We start from the raw sequence: 20445 nt of genomic DNA on the forward strand, positions 1-20445 counted from the left end.
CACTGCTCCAGTGTGCTCTTTAATCTGTTGACGTATGCCTCATTTCCCCTTTTTCCTGTGCATAGCAGACAATTAAGCAGTTTCCACAGGAGCTCTACACACAAACATCTGCAGAAAGTTTGCTGGCTGCGTTATTTCTAGGATCGAAGCAAGAGAGTTTTATTTCCTTCTGTACAACACAAATTGCTTTTTCTTTTTGTGTGAATGCAATGAATTGTATAGATGCTAAATTAATATAGTGGTATTGGCTATATTTTTAAATTATTTTAAGTCAAATATTTTAAGTACCATAGGGTACGCTGTTTGTAATGGCAGTGATAATAGCAGACAGTTCATACATAAACCATCTCTTCTTCATAGACCGTCTTCATAATGGGTGGTTGAACAACCTTGGAAATAAAACATATATACATATTATAAAAATATTAAACATTGCTATTGTTAATAATACAGGTCACTTTTCCTTTCAGTATCTGTAAACCTCTCCGTGTTTGGAACAAAGATTGAACATGAGAGGGTTTTTTATGTCACTTATGTGCCAGTTGCCCTCCTCTTGAGAATCAGCCAGAAATCGGACAAGTCTGCTAAACACAATTGCAGTTAGTATATAGTCAGTAAGAACTACATGGGTTGCCATGGGCATCTTAGCAGATTCTTTGTTGTACCTGCTGGTCATGCCTGGACTGGGCTTTGAGCTGAGAAGGGAACTTCTCTGTCTAGTGACCATGGAGTCGTGGAATGGTTTGGGTTGGAAGGGACCTTAAAGATCATCTAGTTCCAACCCCCCTGCCATGGGCAGGGACACCATCTACTAGACCAGGTTGCCCAAAGCCCCATCCAGCCTGGCCTTGAGCACTTCCAGGGAGGGGGCAGCCACAGCTGCTCTGGGCAACCTGTTCCAGTGCCTCACCACCCTCACAGTAAAGAATTTCTTCCTAATATCTCATCTAAATCTACCCTCCTTCAGTTTAAACCCATTACCCATTGTCTTATCACTCCATGCCCTTGTAAACAGTCCCCCTCCAGCTTTCTTGTAGGTCCCCTTCAGGAACTGGAAGGCTGCTATAAGGACCATCCTCCATCCTTTGCTAGTACCAAGCAACTAAAAGAAGAGCTTGCCTGATTTGAAAGTGGGAGTCGTACAGGCAGGAGGGGAGGAAGATTGAAGATGCAGCTCAAAGGCTGACAAGAGAATGAGTGTTTCCTCTGGGAACTGGGGTGAGAAGGAAGCTTGGATGGACAAAGCAAGAAGAATGAGATGCAGAACTGAACAGGGAACTGAGGAACAGAACACCATGGGCACTGTACAGGGAGAAGATGTGTAACAGGAGACAATGTGGCAGGGTGAGGACGTTGGGCCTAGAGACAAGTGAAATGAAAAGGAGGAGGCAAGAGGGAAAAGGGGACTGATCTGTCACAGAAAGAGGGGGAAACCTGGGTAAACAAATTGGGGTGAGGATTGGAGGTGGAAAGACCTATCTTCAAAGGTTTTTTTCTCCCAAGCATTACTGTATTTTCACATCTTGGTGGAATATTATAGGCTTTGTCTTTCATCCATATGTGCACAATGTATTTCAATTTATTACAAAGATGGAATGTTTCATTTGTTGTAGTTTATATGTGCTCTGCACATGTTTGCAGCAGCACAGGCAGGTTTATGATACACCTGCTTTTTCTTTTTCCGTAGGGAACAATGTTTTTACCTTTTTTCAAGCAGAACTCTATAGTGACAGAAGCTACACTCCTAACCTCCTGGGAAGCAAATACAAAAGAGTAACAGAAGTGTCTGCATCCTGATTGTGTTCAATCAAGGTAGGACAATTAAATTTACTCCATATGTTCTGATGTTGTCCCATTTAAATCAAGACCATACCTGCAGATTATCACCTTGAAGTACCTCCCAATCTCAGTTTCTGTTATACTTGCATCTGTTCAACAGAACTTAAATGAATTTGTATAAACTAGAAATACAATTTAAAAGGAAAACAGCAGAATAATCTTTAGGCTTTCTCTGGGATTACAACAGTTTAGAGAAGGAGTATCTTTATTATTTTAAAACACTCTCACGGTTGCAAAGGAGCGCTCATCCAAGAGGCTGAAAATTTAGGTTATTTGAGGTACTACGTACATCATCAAGAATATTAAACCTAATATCTGTGTTACAAAGCTTCTTATACTTAATGGTAGCCAGATGTATCTTGTCAATTGTTACTGTGAAAAAGGAGTTAGCAACAAGATAGTCCCATTTTCAGAGGATGTTTTATTGATCAGGTTACTACAATTTTGAAGGGAACATGAAAGATTAAGAAAGCAAGTGAATTAGTTTAATGATGGCTAAAACCCACTGATGACATATACAATTTAATAAATACTCAAAGAATAATCTGAGCATTTGTGTGTATTGATGCTAAGCGAAATTTTAAGTTCATTAAAAACCCAGGCTTGGTGTATGCTGCTAGTTATAAAAACAACCAAAATGTTAAAATTTGTAAATATGATGTAAAAATAGAGTGCTATATATTTGTAAATGTGATATAAAAATAGAATGCTTTATAGCTACTGCATAAATCCAGTGTGTAGTCTTCTCTGTAGTATGTCCTGTTCAGCTAGAAAAAAGATGCAGTAGAAATAGATGGTGAAAATTCCTAGAGACATGAAAAAACTTCATATGAAGGCAGGTTAGGGAAATGAATGATAGACAATTTGAGCATGGCATATAATGTTATATTTTAATATTTAGAAGGTCTAGTTTATCCCTTTACACGATACAAAAAGCAAGGTAAATTAGTCAAGTTGGCAGGCAACAAAGCAATTGATAAATATATACAGTGTGCCCTATAAAAAACACAAGGAATCACAATGTTCATAAGGCTAAAAGATTGGTGAGTTACCAAAAATGGCTTATATTAGATTTTTCCTTTTTTATTTTTATATGTGTGAAAGGGAAAATCTGCTTATTTACTGTTTAAGATTTTAAAATGCCTCCAATAAAAAAAAAAAACCTAAACAAAAAACACCCCAATCCTACAACCTTTCTCATTACCTTTTGTGAGATCCTAACATTGCTCAGCAGTGGAGCTGGAGAATAAACCTTAATACAAAATGGGTCTAGTAGGCACCGTTTACTGAATTAAGAAAAAATAGAGGGGGAAAAAAAAAGTCGAAAAGCAGAGAGCATACTAATTGGCATGACAACATGTAGTCCTGTAGCAATCATACAGCAGTTAGTATTTTATATAGAATGACAAATCCAGTACAGTGCCTGCCAGAGAGAGGGAGAGACATATCAGTCTTACCACACTTTCCTGTCACTTACGACAGTATCACTATAAACTGGCATTTGGACAAGCCAAAAGCCAAAGAATAAAAGTAATTGGTTTCCTAAAAGAGCATACAATTGATTAATTCTGCTTGGGTCAGGCTGGCTGTATTGGAGGGTTTCATTGCAGAGCCAACATTCATTTTTTCTTTCTTTAGTGTCAGGCAAACACTCCAGCCTCCATTTCCTCCCAAATAACAAGTGCTCTTTAAATGGAGGAGCTGCATCTTTGAACCTGAATAAAAGGGTTGTTGTGCAGCATAGGGTTTAGCAGATGGGCTTAGAGAATCTGAACCTACCACTGGTCTTTTATTCTATACTAGGAAAAGCTTTGCCATTTTTAATGGCTCTGTTTGCTACATACCCTATTAAGCACAGTAGTCAGATGTCGTTCTGAGGAATCGGGCAGCTTAGTTTCCAATGACATTGATTACACTCAACAGTGAGAGGATGAGAAAGAGTGGTGGGTGGAGAAGTGAAAAGACAGTGTGAGGCATTTCAAGGAGGAGGTTTGCACTCCAGCACTTGCATGTGGGTGACAATCCCTCTGAGAAACAGTTTTTACTCTGAAATGGAGCAGAGTTGAATCTTCTGCGCTCACTTCAGGCTTAATCTCCCTCCCTGCAAACTACCAGTGCAGCCTGTAGTTAAATGTGCATTTACGTAAAAATGAAGAGAAAATGACAGTAGCAAGAAGCTGCATCTTCAGAATGGAGCTGTGATTTCACAGAGAGACACCCTGGCATGTTAATCCCTAGCATAAATGGGGGTAATTCTCAATGACAACGCTAAGCCTGTTTACACAGAGGCTGAGCTAGACCCAAAGGTGATACACAATGCTGTTCAAAATCAATCATTTAATCCTTTTTAAAGTTTTGTGATCTAACAGCTGAAGATGTTTGTGTTAATAAAAGATGGTGTGTCAAAGCTGTGATTGTCACTGAGCATGACTTGCTTTGAGATAAAAATTATGACAAACACACTCATAACCTTATTTTAGATAAACATTTCACCTTGTTATTCAAGAGCGAATATTAGTAAATTGAATAAATACTTGGTGATAGTTACCAAACTGTGAAATAAGGTCTGTTTTTTAAACTGGAAACAGTCTGAGCTAGGTTATACAAAGAGAGAAGAACAAAATCATGCTGGCAGTAAGTCTATGTTCTGTTTTACTGAAGTTTACAAGGAATCAATATAATCAACAAGAACCTTGGTTTTAGTTTCTTTTTATTTTGCATGTACTTATTTTAATAACAAATTAAAGCAGATGAAAAAAGAAACTGCATGGCACAGTCTGCAAAGCATGTAAGTATTATTATATCACTTAAAATATTTAACAAACTACTAACTTGCCCTCTTTTCTTCTTGTATCAATTGGCTTGAGGCAGAGTATCAGAAACAGTAAATATTTATTTTCCTTTGAAGCAATTAATATTAATAAAAGGCCTCAGGGTTAAATCTGAAAAATTCTTTGAATCTTTGACCCAGATTCCCAATGTCATTTATGTCAATGTAAGTCCAGAAGACTCTTAAAGTCTACAGAGTCACTTCAAGATATAGATTAGTTGGTTGCAAATAGCATCCAGATTAACTGGTGCCTAATATTCATTGTAAAAATAAAAATGCAGTTATAAAAGTACAAAAATATTCTGTCAGTAAGAACATCTACATTCATCATTAAAAAATTGAATTCAAAAATGAATTGCACAGAGACAATAGAATTTTTCACTCATTGTTTAAGGGCTTGAAATTTGGTTTGGGTTTAAGATGCTCACATATGTGTGTTTATATTTTAGTGTAGGATATTAAGAATGTTTCATCCTACAACATTCTCTAATGGGTAGTAAGTAGTATGAAACTTGACAACCAACTAGATAAGCACGGTAGATTAAGATAGTGATTTACAATAAAATGCTTAAGAAAGACATGTTCATTTTTGCTATGTTTCTCTCTCAGATACTTGAGAAAGTACCTGTAAGAAAGTATGCCAGTTCTTAAACTTAACAGTTCTTTGAAGTCCAAAATAACAAAATTTGTGAAGATAAGATTGGAAAAAACAATAAGGGAAAAATGGCTCTTTTAACGCATTGTCAGGAAGTGAAAATGCATATTTATGTTTGCCTATCTTTTCAGATTTCATAGAAATAGTGTTATTCCATTACCAAAAGACTTTGCATATTACTGTGTGTTTCTAAGGAGATACCAGTAAAGCAGTATAATTTAAACTTACATTATGCTTTGGGTTTCCATTTTTCTCACAATTGTTTATTCTCCTTTTCCTAAATCAGTCCATCAGATTAAAAAAGAACACAAACATACTAACACTCTTTGAAAACCACAAATTGTTGATGATAATGCAGGCAAATATTAACTGAGTGTTAACACACTCAGTTAACCACATTCCAGTGGATTTTTCTGCCATCTGTGAGATCAAGAATGGGACAGTTTTATCTGATATGTTACAGGCTTTTTTTTTTTAGAGGTATACTATAAGTATGTTTGTGATACTTCATATAATTTTCATGTTCTTGTTTCCAGCTACCCTACTTTCTTATTTACATTAATAAAGCTTTTTGAGACTCCCAAGTGAAATGTAAGTAAGTATTACCTACATATTACTTACATTATCTAAGTATTACTACTTGTATTCGTAAAGTGAATAAATACAAAGTTTAACATAAATCTCCATGTGTAACTACATGAACAGTGACAGCTTCAGGCCTCTTGGTTTCCATCCCCAGCTTACTAGGTGAGATCAGCAACGAACGTGCAAACTTTCCCTAGGGGAGCCTAGAGCGACTTTTTTATCTCTCCAAGAGTGCTGCCAAGTATTTCAGTGCTCCCTGATTATTTTTTTTTTAAAACACAACAAAACAGTTCTTGCCAAAGAGAAGCCTAAAGGGCTTAGATTATATACATACATATATATATGTGTGTGTGTGTAAAAATAAAATGAGCACAGAGAACATCAGCAGGTTGGGAGGCAGAGAAATGGAAATTGGCCGGCATCCAATTAAAGAAAAGTCCAGGCATGAGAAAAAAGAAATTCTTTAAAGAGGCATTTAACATAAGGTAAAAGAGAAAGCTTGTATGCTTAGAAGCTCTTCCTAAAACTGATGGTAGTATGGGATGAGAAGTAAAAGAAAAGTTATTGATCAACTTTCCGGTTTTGGCCTGGAAAAGTGTATAAACCCTAACTTTCACGTTTGGACCTTCTAAGAACTTTTATACAAGGGGCCTGCTGGGGATCCACATTCTTCTGCAGTCAGTATGGGTGCTGAGTCATCAGGAAAGTTGGCCATTTGGTTTTAGGTTTCTAAATATAGAGGTGAACATTTTAAGCCCTAATCTGGGAACAGTGGACACTCATATGCAGCTTTGGTGGCCTGAATTATTTCATTTTTAACAGTGCTCATCTCAGAACCAAAGCTGTGCCTGTATTACATGTACTCCTGAAAATTGTAGCTCCTATGACAAATTGAAAATAATTACTTAAAATTAAAAATTTATTAAAAGAAATATAAAGAGTGGTAAGTTTCAGTCTCTGCTAAGCATCAAAACTCTCAGGATAGCTCGTGTGCTTGCTCTATGCAGAGGACGTGGAACAAGTAGACTTTGCAGGAGGGAATAGAAGAGCAACCTAATTTAAAGAAGGATGCTTAGGTTAAGCCTTTAGAAGGGGTGAATTTTGGCTGTTAAATTGAGTTTTAGCTATTGTGTTCAGGAGGTGAGGAGTGTGAGTTTGTGGGAGTCTGCCTGGAAATTGTCAGTTCTCTGAAGAAATATTATCAGAGAAGATTTGTACTAACTTTACTTTTGTAGTTGGTATATTATACCAACATTCAGGACATTGGTTGGTGTGGTTTTTTAATTTCTGATGAACTTCTGCACAACTTGGTTTGTTTGTTTGGGAACTTTGCTAAAATAGGACCTTTGACATTCAAAATGCTGTGACAGAGAATCAGAATGACAAAAAGGCATTTTCACTTTCACTGTAGATAAATTTGTATAATCCAGCATTACGTTGTAGGACCTCCCTCTTAAAAAAGCGAGATTTTACATCGGTGATTCAGTGTTTTATTTTGACAGCATTCTGTGCCTTCTGCATAGATCCTAGCCAAAGGGATGCTTGCTGAGTGCTTCCCCACCTGAAAACGTGGGGTGGGGAGGGAGAAATCCTGTCTGGTCAACAGTTACATCACTTTGGCTGTACGTTGCCGTCAGCGGTGATGCACCTCTCTGCCAGGGCAGACCTCAGCCATTGTGCCTGCTGGGTGCCACCGAGGTGTCACAACTCGCTCCTGGTCCTCCACAGAGACCTGCTGCTGCAAAGCATGCGCAGCATAGGTGCCGTCTCCCCACCCAGCTACCGAGGTTTTGGGGGAAAGTGAGCCCTTGAACGAGCTGTGAGGTCAGATGGGTATTGTTTTGGCAGGCCAGGTATGGCCCAGGGGCGCACCAGGGTCTGGCTCTGCTCTAAGTGAAGGAAATGCTTTATTATTTAGACTGATTACAGTCCAGGTAGGCAAAACTCTTGGTGATTTTTCAGTTAAGGGAAGGATATCTAGCAAGTGGATAGCAGCAGAGGAAAGACTGTTTTGAGGGAAAATAGTTTTTTCTATAAATTTTGTATTAAACTTTCATCCTGAGTACCTACAGTGTTTCGAGAGCTATTTTTGTAGGTGAAATAGCTGGGAACAGAACTTCTTAACAGGGTGCAAAAAACCTGTAGCTGTGTTAAGTGACAAACTACTAGCCATTGCGTCCAATATGCAGTGCTTTTGTCACTGGCAGTTCATGTGCTGCTGATTGGCTAGTGTTTAAAAAAGAAAAAGTCATTACCTTACTATAAGATGTGAGCTTCAAAATGAGACTGTGCCCTCATTTTCTATGAGAACTTAAAACATGCAAAGTTTGAGGTTTTAAAAGTTAGTCAGCCGTGTGTGAGTTACAAAACCACAACAAGTTAGCAAGTTATGTTAACATTTGAAATGAGTATTTTTTTATTTGCTTCTAGCTCAAAACCAGTTTTATCAGTTTCCTTCCAAATGGTGTAAGACTCAGACAGACAATTTTACAACAAAAGGGGATTTCTTGACAATATTACAGCAAAATGATGAGAAGAATCTGTTTCTGATTAAACTTTCTGCACTGACACTTGTCTTAAAAGGTACCGTTAGTAGCCTGCCCCTAGCCGTAGAGTTCTTGTCTGTTGTTCTGTAACACCTGCTAAATTCTTGGAGTTTGTCAACAGCATGTAGATGGAGTCAAGATCTCTGGGCCCCAGAAGATAAATGCCTAACACGTGACCTACAAGTGTATTTCTGCCTGTGATAGATACAAAGAAAGCAAGAAAGTTCTGGTTTATTCTACTAGGAGGAAAATCAGTAAATGTTATATTATCCAGCCCTTTATGTGGGACTTTCTAAGGTGCTCTTTAGAGAGGACTGAATCCTGCTTTCAATTATGCATGGTATGCTGAAGGTATTGATTTGCGACTTTATTACCAGTCTTTATTATAATTCTCTTTATTTTGGGTGCTGTCTTTGCACACGATGAAAACCAGAATATGTTTGTTTTTCTTAATTGAACTTCTTACTGTTGCTTGTCTATTTTATACCTACAACATTCAAAACACTAGCTATTTCATGTGTGCTACTATTAATATATAATGGATGAGACCTTGGTACAATTAAAAAACACGGAATGCAGCTGAGATGAGACAGAGATACAAAACCTGACTTAATGATTGTCTAAAATATAGTCATGATTCTAGCTTAAAATCTAATATTGTGTGACTGCTTCCTACGTTTCATTTGAATTTTGTATGAAAAGAAACATGGTAAATGCAAAATATCTCCTGTATCCACAAAACTGCTCGTGCTTCTTTTCTCCAGTAGAAGCGATCTCCCTGTGTCTTTAACAGAGAGATATACCCAGTTAGGTGGCAGTAATTCCCAGTAGTATAATTTGGTTTTTGTTTTCTTGTGGAATTTAATGCCATATTCATTCAGTCTTTTTCTTCATCTGAAGGCTCCGAAGTTTCAGTCATCCCTGTTAATTCTGAAGATGCTGCTATATGAATTGCAGTGAAATCAAATTTCCATATAAAATGCAAATTTTGCAGATAAAATGTACTTGTGGATTTCTCTAATGAATGTGCCAATGTTATGAAAGGCCCACAACAGCTTCCTACTCAGTGGCGACTATTATGCAGCATTTAATTTATGCATAATTATAGTCCCTCTTGTAAAGACCATCTCTAATATGACATATATAACATAACAGTTTTCTTTCCCACAATTCCTAAGAACCTAGCTCAAAACTGATATAACAAATACTGTTCTGACCCACAGGAACCAACTAAAAGTTTTGCCACCAACTTCACTCAAGACAAGATCTCATCATAAAGAAATTTCATAGTCGGATCTGCAGCTATTGTGCATACCTGTTCAGGTAGATCTGTTGACACTTTGATCAGTTTAGTATCAAGTATTGTTGGGCTGCTTTTTCAAGGACCTTCTTGATATTTGTGGTTTTATTCTTCCAAATAGGAAAATGTGGGCTCTTTTGGCAAAATGAAAAGAAAAGAGAAAATCCTGCAGCTTGAGTACATCTGTGCATTGCTGCATTGTCAGACTCGCTTTTTAAAATTAGTTTTTCAGTTCTTCTCAGAAGTGCTTTAGTAAAAGATTAATGTTGGTGTTCAGCAATCACAGGACAGAAGCAGTCCAGAGTCTGTATCTGCTCCTTACAGTAAAGGCCTGTAATAGAAGCAGCAGGATGACTTAATACAAAGAATTTTGAAAAAGGAAACTAAGCTGTTCTGTGTTCTCATTTATTAGACAGAGAGAGGGAACGGAAGAGTAACCTTTACGGAACTCAAATCGCACCTGAATAATTTGCATTTAGAAAGGATGTTCCTTTCATGTTCAATTGGTTTATTGAATCCGTGTTAGATTCCTGTAAATGCTGCACAGCTTTTGCATCCCCAGTACTTTGCCTAAATGAAAGACTAACCTTTGGAATCTGGCTTGGCTATATTACATTTGTGTTTAGTCTAATAGAGGTGATGAAAGTCATTGAACTGAATGGCATAAATTCCCTCGGTCCTTTAGAAGCAGCTTTAACAACAATCTCGCTTAGATGTTCAGAGTGACAGGAATTAACATTATTCCTACACATAGGAACATGCTTCTGCTTGAAACAGCCTTCACAAATTCATGTTTCAGTAATCTTCCATGAGGGCAGTGTAGTGCCAAAGGAGGAAAAGCTGAATGTACTTTTCATTCCCAGGAGAAATTAAAAAGAAGGCAAGTGCTTTGAGTGGTAAGCAAACCTGCCTTCATTTTTATTCTACTGACCTGCCATAACGAAACTTGAAACAAAGCTCATGTTACTGAACAAAAATATTTTGAAACTGAGTGCCTTAAGGAGCTGTGGGGTTGGTGTGAATGTGGTCTGAGCTCTTCTTCTTTTTCCCTCTAGTATATGTTGACAGTAAATTCTTCCTGCAGATACTGGTCATAAGAAGTTTTGCCCTTGGGGTCAGACAGAAAAGTGTATCAGAAGTGTAAGAGAAATCTTGCTGTTTATGTGGGACCTCTATATAAATATGCCTGTTTCAGTCCCTTTCCATTTCAGCATTTTTGTGTAGATCTCTCAGGTACAAAGTCTTTATGGACAAGGTAGTATTTAATAAGGTTTTTGAGACCTGTAATGTTCAGGGGTTTGTTTATGATTTTTATGCAAAACCAAAATAATATTGAAATCAGACATGAATCTAGTTTGTGAATTATGTTCGAGAAGTGCTGTGTGGAAAAATACCCATAATCACTAACAGAGATTAGGGATTTAATATTCTACTTAATATACCCAGCATTAGAGACATAAGATTATAAGTAGCATTGCTGAGTTTATTCATAGCAATAACTACTTGCTTGTGTTAAGGCAGGGTGACAGTTCAGTTCTGATCCTGAAAAGCAGGAAAAAGCTAATGTCTTTATCAACCCTGCGCTCACACTCTCTTTATGGGAACTTTGCAATAACAGTGCAATTGCTCTTTTGAGCCAGAGTCAGGGATCTCCTGAGTTATTCTGAATGTGTGCTAGCCTCAGTTATTGGTGTCCTGGTCCCCAGATGGACCTTTTCTTCCACTGCCCTGTGGCATTTTTTGCCAAAAGGGTTACTCTTACCCTTTACCACATGAAGGTAGAAGGGCTAGAGTTTGGAATGACAGTACTGAAGAGCACAAGCTTCTATAAAAGAGAAATTGTAACTTTTTTCTCAAAAAAACCCTATGTAGACTTTGCTTTCAGATTGTTGAATCCCACCCCAAGAAGCTATCCAGTAAACAGTTTGTCATTGCTGGGCATCAGGACCAAATAACAAGAGCCATGGATAACCTCCATCATAAAGGACCGCTAAAGCAGTATATAAACAAAGGATTCTCAAACAACCTGTATATTTTCTACCTGTCACATCAGCAAAATGGGCCTGGCTGCAATCCTGGGGTTCACTACAGCTGCTTACCTGTAATTGGTTGTGAGGCTGTCTAAGAAATTGTCCCATACTGGTGAATAATAATCAGCTCATGGTTGGGTTAGAGCAAGGGCAATAGGATAACATGTGTAGCAGTAACTTTGGTACTTAAAACTCACAGCTAGCGTAGAACAATGCTGCGTATTCCCAGAGATGGAGGATACTGCCCATTTGTCTTCTGTCCCTTGCTCTGCCTGTTCAAAGAATAATAAATGAGCATCAGTATCCTGCTCTATTTTCTCTAGGCACTCCAAGAATGAGCTTTGGGGTATTTAAGGGATCTACTAAAGCTCAGAAATAAACCATGGGTCATCTAGAACAACAGATCTTTCTGCAGTAACAGCAAAGCTTGACTGTGTGAGAACAGAGTTGTCTTTGGAAATGGCTCAGTTCTGTATCAGAAGCTTCAGGAAAGGAATATTTCTTTAATGCTTTGTGCTCCAACATAAGTACCCATATTTGTGTGCACGTGTGTGTAAAACAAAATAAAAATTCCAAAACAAAGCAAGCTGACTTGCCTCTTCCCAGCTCCATGCAGACAAACTCTTAGAACTGGATAGATAGCAGTTGTGTTGCTTTATGCATGCCTGAGACGTGGTCAGGAAACAATACAGAAATACATAAAAAAATAGAAAATAATGTGCAAAATGTCTTGCTGCTATTTTGTTTGCCTCTAAACAATGTTATAAATAAATGAGTATGTGCAATTGACCATGGATTATCCTTTACCCCTGAGGATCTAAAAACTTGATTTGGAACAAGTTTACAAGATATTTTATAACTTCTTTGGAATTTTTTTTAACTTTTTAATAACTTGGCACATCAATTTATGAGTGTACCATGGTACTATCATAAAAAAGAAGATCAAAATAGTGACTAGAATAAGTGAAAAGGAGCTAGAGCTGGCCCAAAATCTGTATGGAACAAAGAATTTACATTTATTATCCAAAATACAACTCCCATTGGGAACTTGGGTAGGTATCATACAAATCATGATGGAACATGTCCTCTCATGAAGGACCATTATTATAGGAAGCAGGTAGTCTCCATTTAAAATAAAAAACTAGGCACAATTATATTAGTTGTTAGCATGCAAGCAGCTGAAGTAGCCCTGTGTGTTATTAGGCACTTACCCTTGCTAGCTGAAGTGGAATTGTCTGATAGGAAAATTGGGTAGGACTTTCTGTGGAAAAAAACGCAAACTGATTTTAGTGCTTTAAGGTTAAGTTTTGTTGGCAATGAAACAAGTATTTTGGCTGTTCCTGACACCTGTGAGCTTTATTAAGTACGTGAATAACAAATATGCTTGATTATATCTGGGAGAAAACTGTTGCCTTTGCTTCCCTAGGATCCTTAAACCTTGACTGAATCCCATCATCTGAGACAGGCATTGCTTTCACTGTTGTTTCTATGACAGTTGAATATGAATGGTGAATCTATCTTTGGAAGGCAGAAAATGAGATGCATTGTCTTTTAGTGGTCAGGTCTGATAGATACGCTCTTTTATGTGTCGGCATTGAGTCTTATATAAGATTTTGCAAAAGTGAGAATAAGTTTTCCCTAGAGAGACAGAAGAGGAATAAAGGATTAGTACATCTCTCCATACAATAACTCCTAATGTGAAATTCTAGCCCTATTTATAACAATGAGAGCTTTGCCACTGACTTCAGTAGGATCACAATTTTACCCCTAAGGTGCAGTTGTGCTTTCCTAGGAAAGCTAATGTATAAAATACAGCCTCTGCCAGCACATCATCAATGCAATAGCATAGAAAGAGGATAACATTGAATGACATCCATAGCCAATAATAGCTGATGCAAGTGTCCTGTTGAGCAGGATATTAATGTTACTCACCAACTTTCCAGGTGTGTTTAAGATTATTTTCTTCGTACCTCAATGAGGAAGACTCAGAATGAGTTGGGATTCTTTGTAGAACTGTGTTAGCATTTGTTTTTTGTATTTTTTTCAAAACTTATCAAAGAATGTCAGATCTGGTGAAGCTTCTTTGATTTTTATTAATAAAGCACACCATTTATAACTAAGTAAGTTTTTAAAGCCCTTCAAGGCGCTGTTCAATTTTTCAGCTCTCTTTGGGTTCTATCTAGTTCTTTATTAGCGTCCTATCCTCAGGTCATGCCTTTTGTAAGGCAGATATTGTCATGCATGCATTTCAGGGAGCTCCTCATGAAAGAAGGAAAAAGACTCTTGACTGGGATCCCAGTCTTCACTGACCCACCGCTCAGCAGGTAGTGTGCTGTGGACATCAGCAACGTTACAGAAGGACTTGGACCAGTATGTTGCATACAAGTCATGGGTTGAAGACTGTTGCTCTGTATCTTCCAGGTAAGACTAACATCCTCTTTTTGATAGGGCTGTTTAGATGTCAGCTAAGAAAATAACTCCTCAATGTGTTTGCATGAGAATGAATCCTGTAGATAAAATTATATTGCGTAATAGTTTCCTGCAGCTCCCCAGATACTTGTTAGAGTAGTCCGAAATTTAATTCAGCCTCTCCCTATGAAATCGGATCTCTACTTTGTACTTCTGATTGCTTCTCTCAGCTCGATTAATGACATGGAAGCACTTGTTCTTTCTCTGAATAGTGTCTGGGTGCCTCCTGCCAAAGCAATGGAGATCATCTTTTGCTGAGCTTATACATATATGCAGCAATAGTAGCCATAATGGGTGCTTCAGTGCACTGTGTAGTATCTTCTTCCAAATTACGGAGACTCTGACACATCAGTCAGTTTTTCCCTGCCTGTATTTGATTGCACACTTAAAATCAGCTGACTCTCAGATCAAGTGGTGCCTTGTAGCTTTAAGCTCAGCAGCGGCTGTTTTCTGTGTTAGGGAATTCTTCTGTTACAGTAAATGGTAAAACAAGACTCGTACTAAAGCTGGCCCCAGAACTTTGCAATGATCCTTCCTGAGAAACTTGAACTTTCTTGATTGCAAGTAGGAAAACCCTTGAAGGACTGTATGCAGATGGTAGAGAGAAATTAAGAAGGGAAGAAAAGGATTGTATTGAATAATTTCCAAAAATGAAGTGGGGGAAAAAAAAGGTATGTATATCAAACCTTCTGGAATGGAACAGTAGCGTGAGGTGACAGAGTTCTTTTAGAGTCTGAAAGTACTGGAAGTTTTACTCAAGACCGGGCACCGTAGTATTAGATGTCACCATCCTGAGATATTCAGCTTGGTACAGTGAGACCACCTCATTGCCTCATTTCATGCTGGTGTGTTTCAGGCTATGTGCTGGTATCTCCAGTATTTGCCTTTTTATAGTATGTGCAATAGATTAATTTTTCCTATTCTTACAGGCAATATCTTTAGCAGTATGTCCTGAAATGCCTTATGGATTCAAGCTGTCCCTTAATCAATGTTGCAGAGGATGCAGTTTTGATATTTTTCTCTAATATATGAACTATGATACTAGACTCATCCTGGCATACATCTGTTGGACCACACTGAAAGCATTCAGTTAGAGACACTTCATTACCAGAATGGGGCCAACAAACGAGACAATCTAAAAGAGGGGGATTGAAATATAACATAGATGGGAAATAGAGGATATCTCAAAATAAGGTCATAATGGAGGACTTAAATTGCACATATATCCAGACAACAAGATGACATACTCAAAATAGGCTACAGTATCTGCATACTGATACTGACTTTTACAAATATGCAACAAATATGGATTGTTTGTGAAAAGAACAGCTATGGGTCAAGATGTAACATAACAGAGAAAATAACTCTGCAAATATAAATATTTATTATTAGCGGACAGCAACTGCTTCCTACTAAAATTGCAAGAAGGATGAATGCAACTCTCTTACTATTTATTGGAGAATTAGGAAGCTAATGAGAGAGTGCAGCAAAAAACTCTCTTCTACCTTCTAGAAAAATAAGCAAAGCTAACATTGCCAGACCATAATGAAGAATACTCCAGTGTACCGAAAGCTACTGGGTTGCAGATCCACCACTAAAAAACACCAGTGCTTGATACTGAACCAAGGAGTGAAAAATACAAAATGAAAAATCCTGCATTGACTGAAGGACATGCAGAATTTTTTTCCATCTGTAGTTTTTGAGATTGTTAATACTTCTGTGAAACACTGCTGGACTGCCATAGAGCAAATTACAAGCAGGAGATGAATGAGTCTGGTTTGATCTTCGAGCCTCTTTGATTAGGTGCAGGGAGGAGTCAATGCCATCTCTGCATACTGTGGCATGTTTTAATATCTGCTGTTACTTTCTGGGTTGATTTGCAGTTTGAGTCCTTAGCTTATAACCTTTTTTTTTTTTTTTTTTTTTGATTTAGCCATTGATTACACTCCAGAAGATATGATTCACTTGAACTACAAAATCCCTGTTTGTTGTGGTACTAATAAGCATTGTGCCTACTGAAAGCTGCAGCAGAAGAGAAAGGGAGGAGGCCTAACAGGCTTGGCACCATCTTTTGTCTGTGTTGCAGCAAGAGGAGAGGGAAAGATGTCTAGGAATTGTCTTATCATCATATGCACATATACACATACATAAGCATTTTTATTTGTTTATCTAATCTCTTGGTTGCTTTTTCAATGCCTGTCTTAACCCTTTGTTCTTGAAGTAAGCAAGGAAAAACTGTATGACAGGCATTTAATTTTTTTCTTTCTCAAGAGCAGCTAGTGTCCCTTGTGTTGAGGAGAAAACGGGACCATGTGGAAAGCTAGATTTCAATTAACACATCAAAGGGCAGTTTGTGGGGGTTTGTCTATAACTAATGTTTAGCTGAGTTGCAGGACTGTGGGAATTTTCTATTTTCCTATACACTCACATATTGCATTCTTACCTCTCCTACTTCTCTACTTTTCCTCTGCTTCTTTGAAGGGGCCGAATGAAAGCAGTATAATCTTGTTGAATATATTCTATGGTTCTTGCTGATGAATTAGATGAACAGCTGCTGAGAACAGTCTGGGAATACAATTTGGTGAAAAAATGAGATGAGATACGAACAAATTCCCTTATGATGCCATTCATTCTATATGCAGTATTATACCAGAGGGGTGGAAAGATGGGAAGGCCTAACATTCAATTTCAATTTGAGCTGGTTTAAAAAGAAGCAATTCTACATACATTGCACCCACAAAAACATGTATTTATAGGCACAAACTTTCACTTTGTAGGTAAAAATGGCATAGTTGCTTGTATACATTTGGTTTTTTGCATGCATAAGAACTTACTTTCACAGACACAACCATTGGACTTTCTTCTCAATATTTCCCAAACAATTACTCTAATTCTTACATTATATAATTCATATCTCTGATGTGTGCTTTAAACAAGCCTGGGAAGAGAAAATGAAAAGAGACTCATTGGTATGTGTCAGTGTTCCTGCAATGTCCTCCTGCTCACATTTCTGTGTTGTAAAAATCTGGCATGCAATTGTGTGTAAGGCTGGAAATGAAAGCTAATTTCCTCAGTTGCCTTACAAATGTCTTACACCAACTGAAGCAATAGGCATTTTCCTTTCTTGTCTTGCAACTCCAGTAAATTCCTTCTCAGGTCCTTTTCACCTAGCAGTGTCTGGGAAACACACACACAGAATTAAACACGGCTGTCTACAGAAATAGGAGAGCCAAATGTACGAATTACACTGATCTTGGATAAATTACCATTTAGTGTAGTTCTGATAACTCACACTATTTTGGAAAGGTTGATCACATTTTTTGATGGGGATCTTGGTAATATAGAACATGTTATGGCCTCTGGCCACACATCCGATATTTTGAACCAGATGTCTGTGGTTTACCAACTTGTTTCCTTTTATCCCACTGCAGGCTAGTAGTAGGAATTGGATTCTTTTCCTGATTGGTTGGTTGGAAGGTATGAAAACCCTCTTATGCTATGTATGTTTTGTAACTACAAGCTTGGTCTGAAAACATAACCATTTTAGAGGTCTAGGAAAGTAGTTTTTAATAAATATTTTAAAATTATATTTTGGAACAGAATTTTTTTCATGCTTAAATAATTGGAAGAGGCCTTCTTGGTAGTTATGAAAAATGGAAAAAGAAATAAGTATTTTTTTAAATTAACTCTTAGAAATCATCTAGAAGTTTAATAGTCATGAAGACTTCAACACAAATGTTTTTGTTTCTTTAAAAGAGATTGCATTAGCTCCCAGGATGAAAGTGTCATCAGATCAACTGTAACTATAGCTTGACACTTCGTGCCTCTGTGCATGTGCATAGCTTGATATTATCTAAGTACTGGTAACAGTGATACCTAAGGCTACCGTGGATAGAGACAGAAGGTTTCTCATGACAGCGTCTTAAGCACAGGAGAAAAGCTCTCGTGTGGTTTATGATACCATCATAACCCTGAGGTGCTGACAGAGCTTCATTCACAGTTCTTCTGTGAGTTGTTTTTCTGTATTTCATGTATCACTTTTGTTTCTTGTTGAAAATCATAGATTTTTTTTCTCTTTAAATAAAGATTTAAATTAAGAATTAACATCAAAATACCTTTTACTAGCCTGGTTATTTTAAAAGGATTCAAAATCTCAGTTGGACATCTTGATGGTTATAAAATGGATGTTTTGAACAATAGAACTGTATTTTAAGAAATAATGAAATTAATCAAGAATAGTATTTTTCAGTTAAATATAACACAGCACTATGATTTTTGCCATGTGGTTGATCATATCACTCAATATGACATTCAACTCTATCATCATTATGAACAGAATATAATAAGTATTGAATGAAGCTTTTGCAAAGATAGATAGAGATATATATATATATGCAAGCTGGTTAAAAAATGTTAATAGCATTTTCCACTATAAAAATCTGGGGTTTATTTATCTGTTTGGTTTTGGGTTTTCTTGACACATTTATGTTTTAAAATTACTAAAGTTAGTGTTCTTTATTTTTTCATTTTCTGAATAATTTCTTCTTTTACATGAAGGTTTGTTTTATTTTACTAAGGCCTTGGCTGCCTATAGCAGTGGTACTGACTAACCTATAGCAGCCAAGTTAAAGGCAACAGGTTCTCTAGTACTGAAATCATTACAGGGGAAAAAAAAAAAAGGAGAGGGGCAGAAAAAGACCTTAAAAGGTCATCGAGTCCATCCCTGTTCTGAGGCAGGAAATGGGTAACTAGGTCATCCCTGACAGATGTTTGTGTAGGCTGCTGTTAAAAACCACAAATGAAGGGGATTCCACAACCTCCATAAACCTATTCCATCTAATCTAGACTTAAAAAAAAAAAAGCCTTTCAACTTTGGTGGTTTTTTTTTTCTTCTTCTAGTCTAGTCTGCTGCAAATTAAGCAATTACTTGTTATAATTCAGTGGGTACAAAGAACTGTTGATCATGGCTTTCTGTATGCTACCTTTAAAACAGACATTTTCCCCCCAGTCTTCTTTTTCTGAGGAAGCCAAGCCCCATTCCTTCAACCTTTGACCTAACCTTGTTAGTCATATTTTCAAAATAACTTACCATTCTTGTTGATTTCATTTCAACTCCATCCAAATTGTTGAAATTGTTCTTGGAGTGCATTGCCCAAAATTGCACAGAATGCTCCAGCTGAGGCCTCAGTGGCACTGAAGATTGCAAAATAATTAGGTCCTGCATCTCACATACTGCACACTTCCTAATACATCCTGGGATGAGAAATGCCTTTCTGCAACATCATCGTGTTGTTGACTCATATTTAGTTTGAAATCCACTTAAACCTTCCTATCCTTTTCTGCAATCCTGTTGCCTTGTTAAAGCATCATATTATATTGATATACTCTTTTATTCTTGTCATGGGTAGTACTTAGTTTCTCTCTATATAATATGAGCTTGTTGCAGATATATTGTTTCTCACATTATCTAAATATTTTGAATTCTGATCTGTTTTCCTATGTGTTTGCAACCCCCTTCCAGATTTTTTGCAAATTTTACAAGTTTACTCCCTGTTTTATTATCCAAGCTGTTCAATGAAAAATCAAACGGAATAGGACCAATGAGAAATCCCTAAAGGATGTTACTGCAGTGCCATCCTGCTTTGTCAGGAAACTGTTGATAAATACTGTTTGGGAGAAATATTTAACTACTTGTGTGTCAACTGTTACTTGATTTCACCTACACTATTTTTTGTATTGCAGGCAAAATTAGAGAGGACCTAACTAAAAGCTTTGTTAAAGTGCAGTATTACATTTACTGCTTCCTTCTTATTCAGTAGGCCTATTGCCCTTTCTAAGAAGGAAATCAGAGAGCTTTGACACAATAATGATCCTAAGATTACATTTTAACGTCATATTGCTATCTGCATGCCTATACACTAACTGCATAATAACCTATGATAGTGTCCCTCAGAGATGGATGAAGTATTTATGAAAGTTAAGTCAATTGAACTCTGATTCCTAAGACAGGCAGTATTTTCATCCTTTCTAATCTTCTAGGACCTCCCTTGTACTCCATGAATTCTCAAAAAAACCCCAAAAAACAAACCCAAACCACAACCCTCCCCCACCCCACCCCCCGAATCGTCACTCAGAGATTATTTTATCTTTTTAGGTGTTCTGGGGTAATTTTTAGCACATTTTCCTATGGA

At 37.3% G+C, this 20445-nt stretch overlaps 1 protein-coding gene and 1 long non-coding RNA gene across 10 annotated transcripts in view; one reads left to right on the plus strand and one right to left on the minus strand.

The window, feature by feature from the left end:
- Window positions 1-18367, plus strand: part of METTL8 (methyltransferase 8, tRNA N3-cytidine) — a 47248-nt gene extending 28881 nt beyond the window's left edge. The window contains exons 12-18 of one of the 8 annotated variants that reach the window (XR_012836115.1): window positions 1027-1197; window positions 1718-1812; window positions 4587-4627; window positions 5861-5915; window positions 8577-8806; window positions 9679-9778; window positions 14038-18367. The gene's annotated coding sequence lies outside the window, so the exon portion shown is untranslated. Of the gene's footprint in view, window positions 1-1026; window positions 1198-1714; window positions 1813-4586; window positions 4628-5860; window positions 5916-8339; window positions 8493-8576; window positions 8807-9678; window positions 9779-14037 lie in introns of all 8 variants that reach the window. The other 7 variants (XR_012836111.1, XR_012836110.1, XR_012836112.1 and 4 more) reach the window with 7 other exon arrangements.
- On the minus strand, window positions 96-19773 carry LOC142602361 (uncharacterized). Of its 2 annotated transcripts, XR_012836120.1 has the most exons (6): window positions 19344-19773; window positions 16698-16819; window positions 12997-13046; window positions 11983-12057; window positions 9771-10863; window positions 96-389 (listed from the first exon to the last, which is right to left on the minus strand). It is a non-coding gene; the product is annotated as an uncharacterized LOC142602361 (long non-coding RNA). The 2 variants fall into 2 exon arrangements; XR_012836119.1 differs by lacking the exons at window positions 96-389; window positions 11983-12057 and having other exon boundaries at window positions 9776-10086.
- Between the last annotated feature and the right edge of the window lie 672 nt (window positions 19774-20445).

The sequence above is a fragment of the Balearica regulorum genome, chromosome 6, assembly GCF_011004875.1.
Source record: "Balearica regulorum gibbericeps isolate bBalReg1 chromosome 6, bBalReg1.pri, whole genome shotgun sequence".
NCBI lineage: Eukaryota > Metazoa > Chordata > Aves > Gruiformes > Gruidae > Balearica > Balearica regulorum.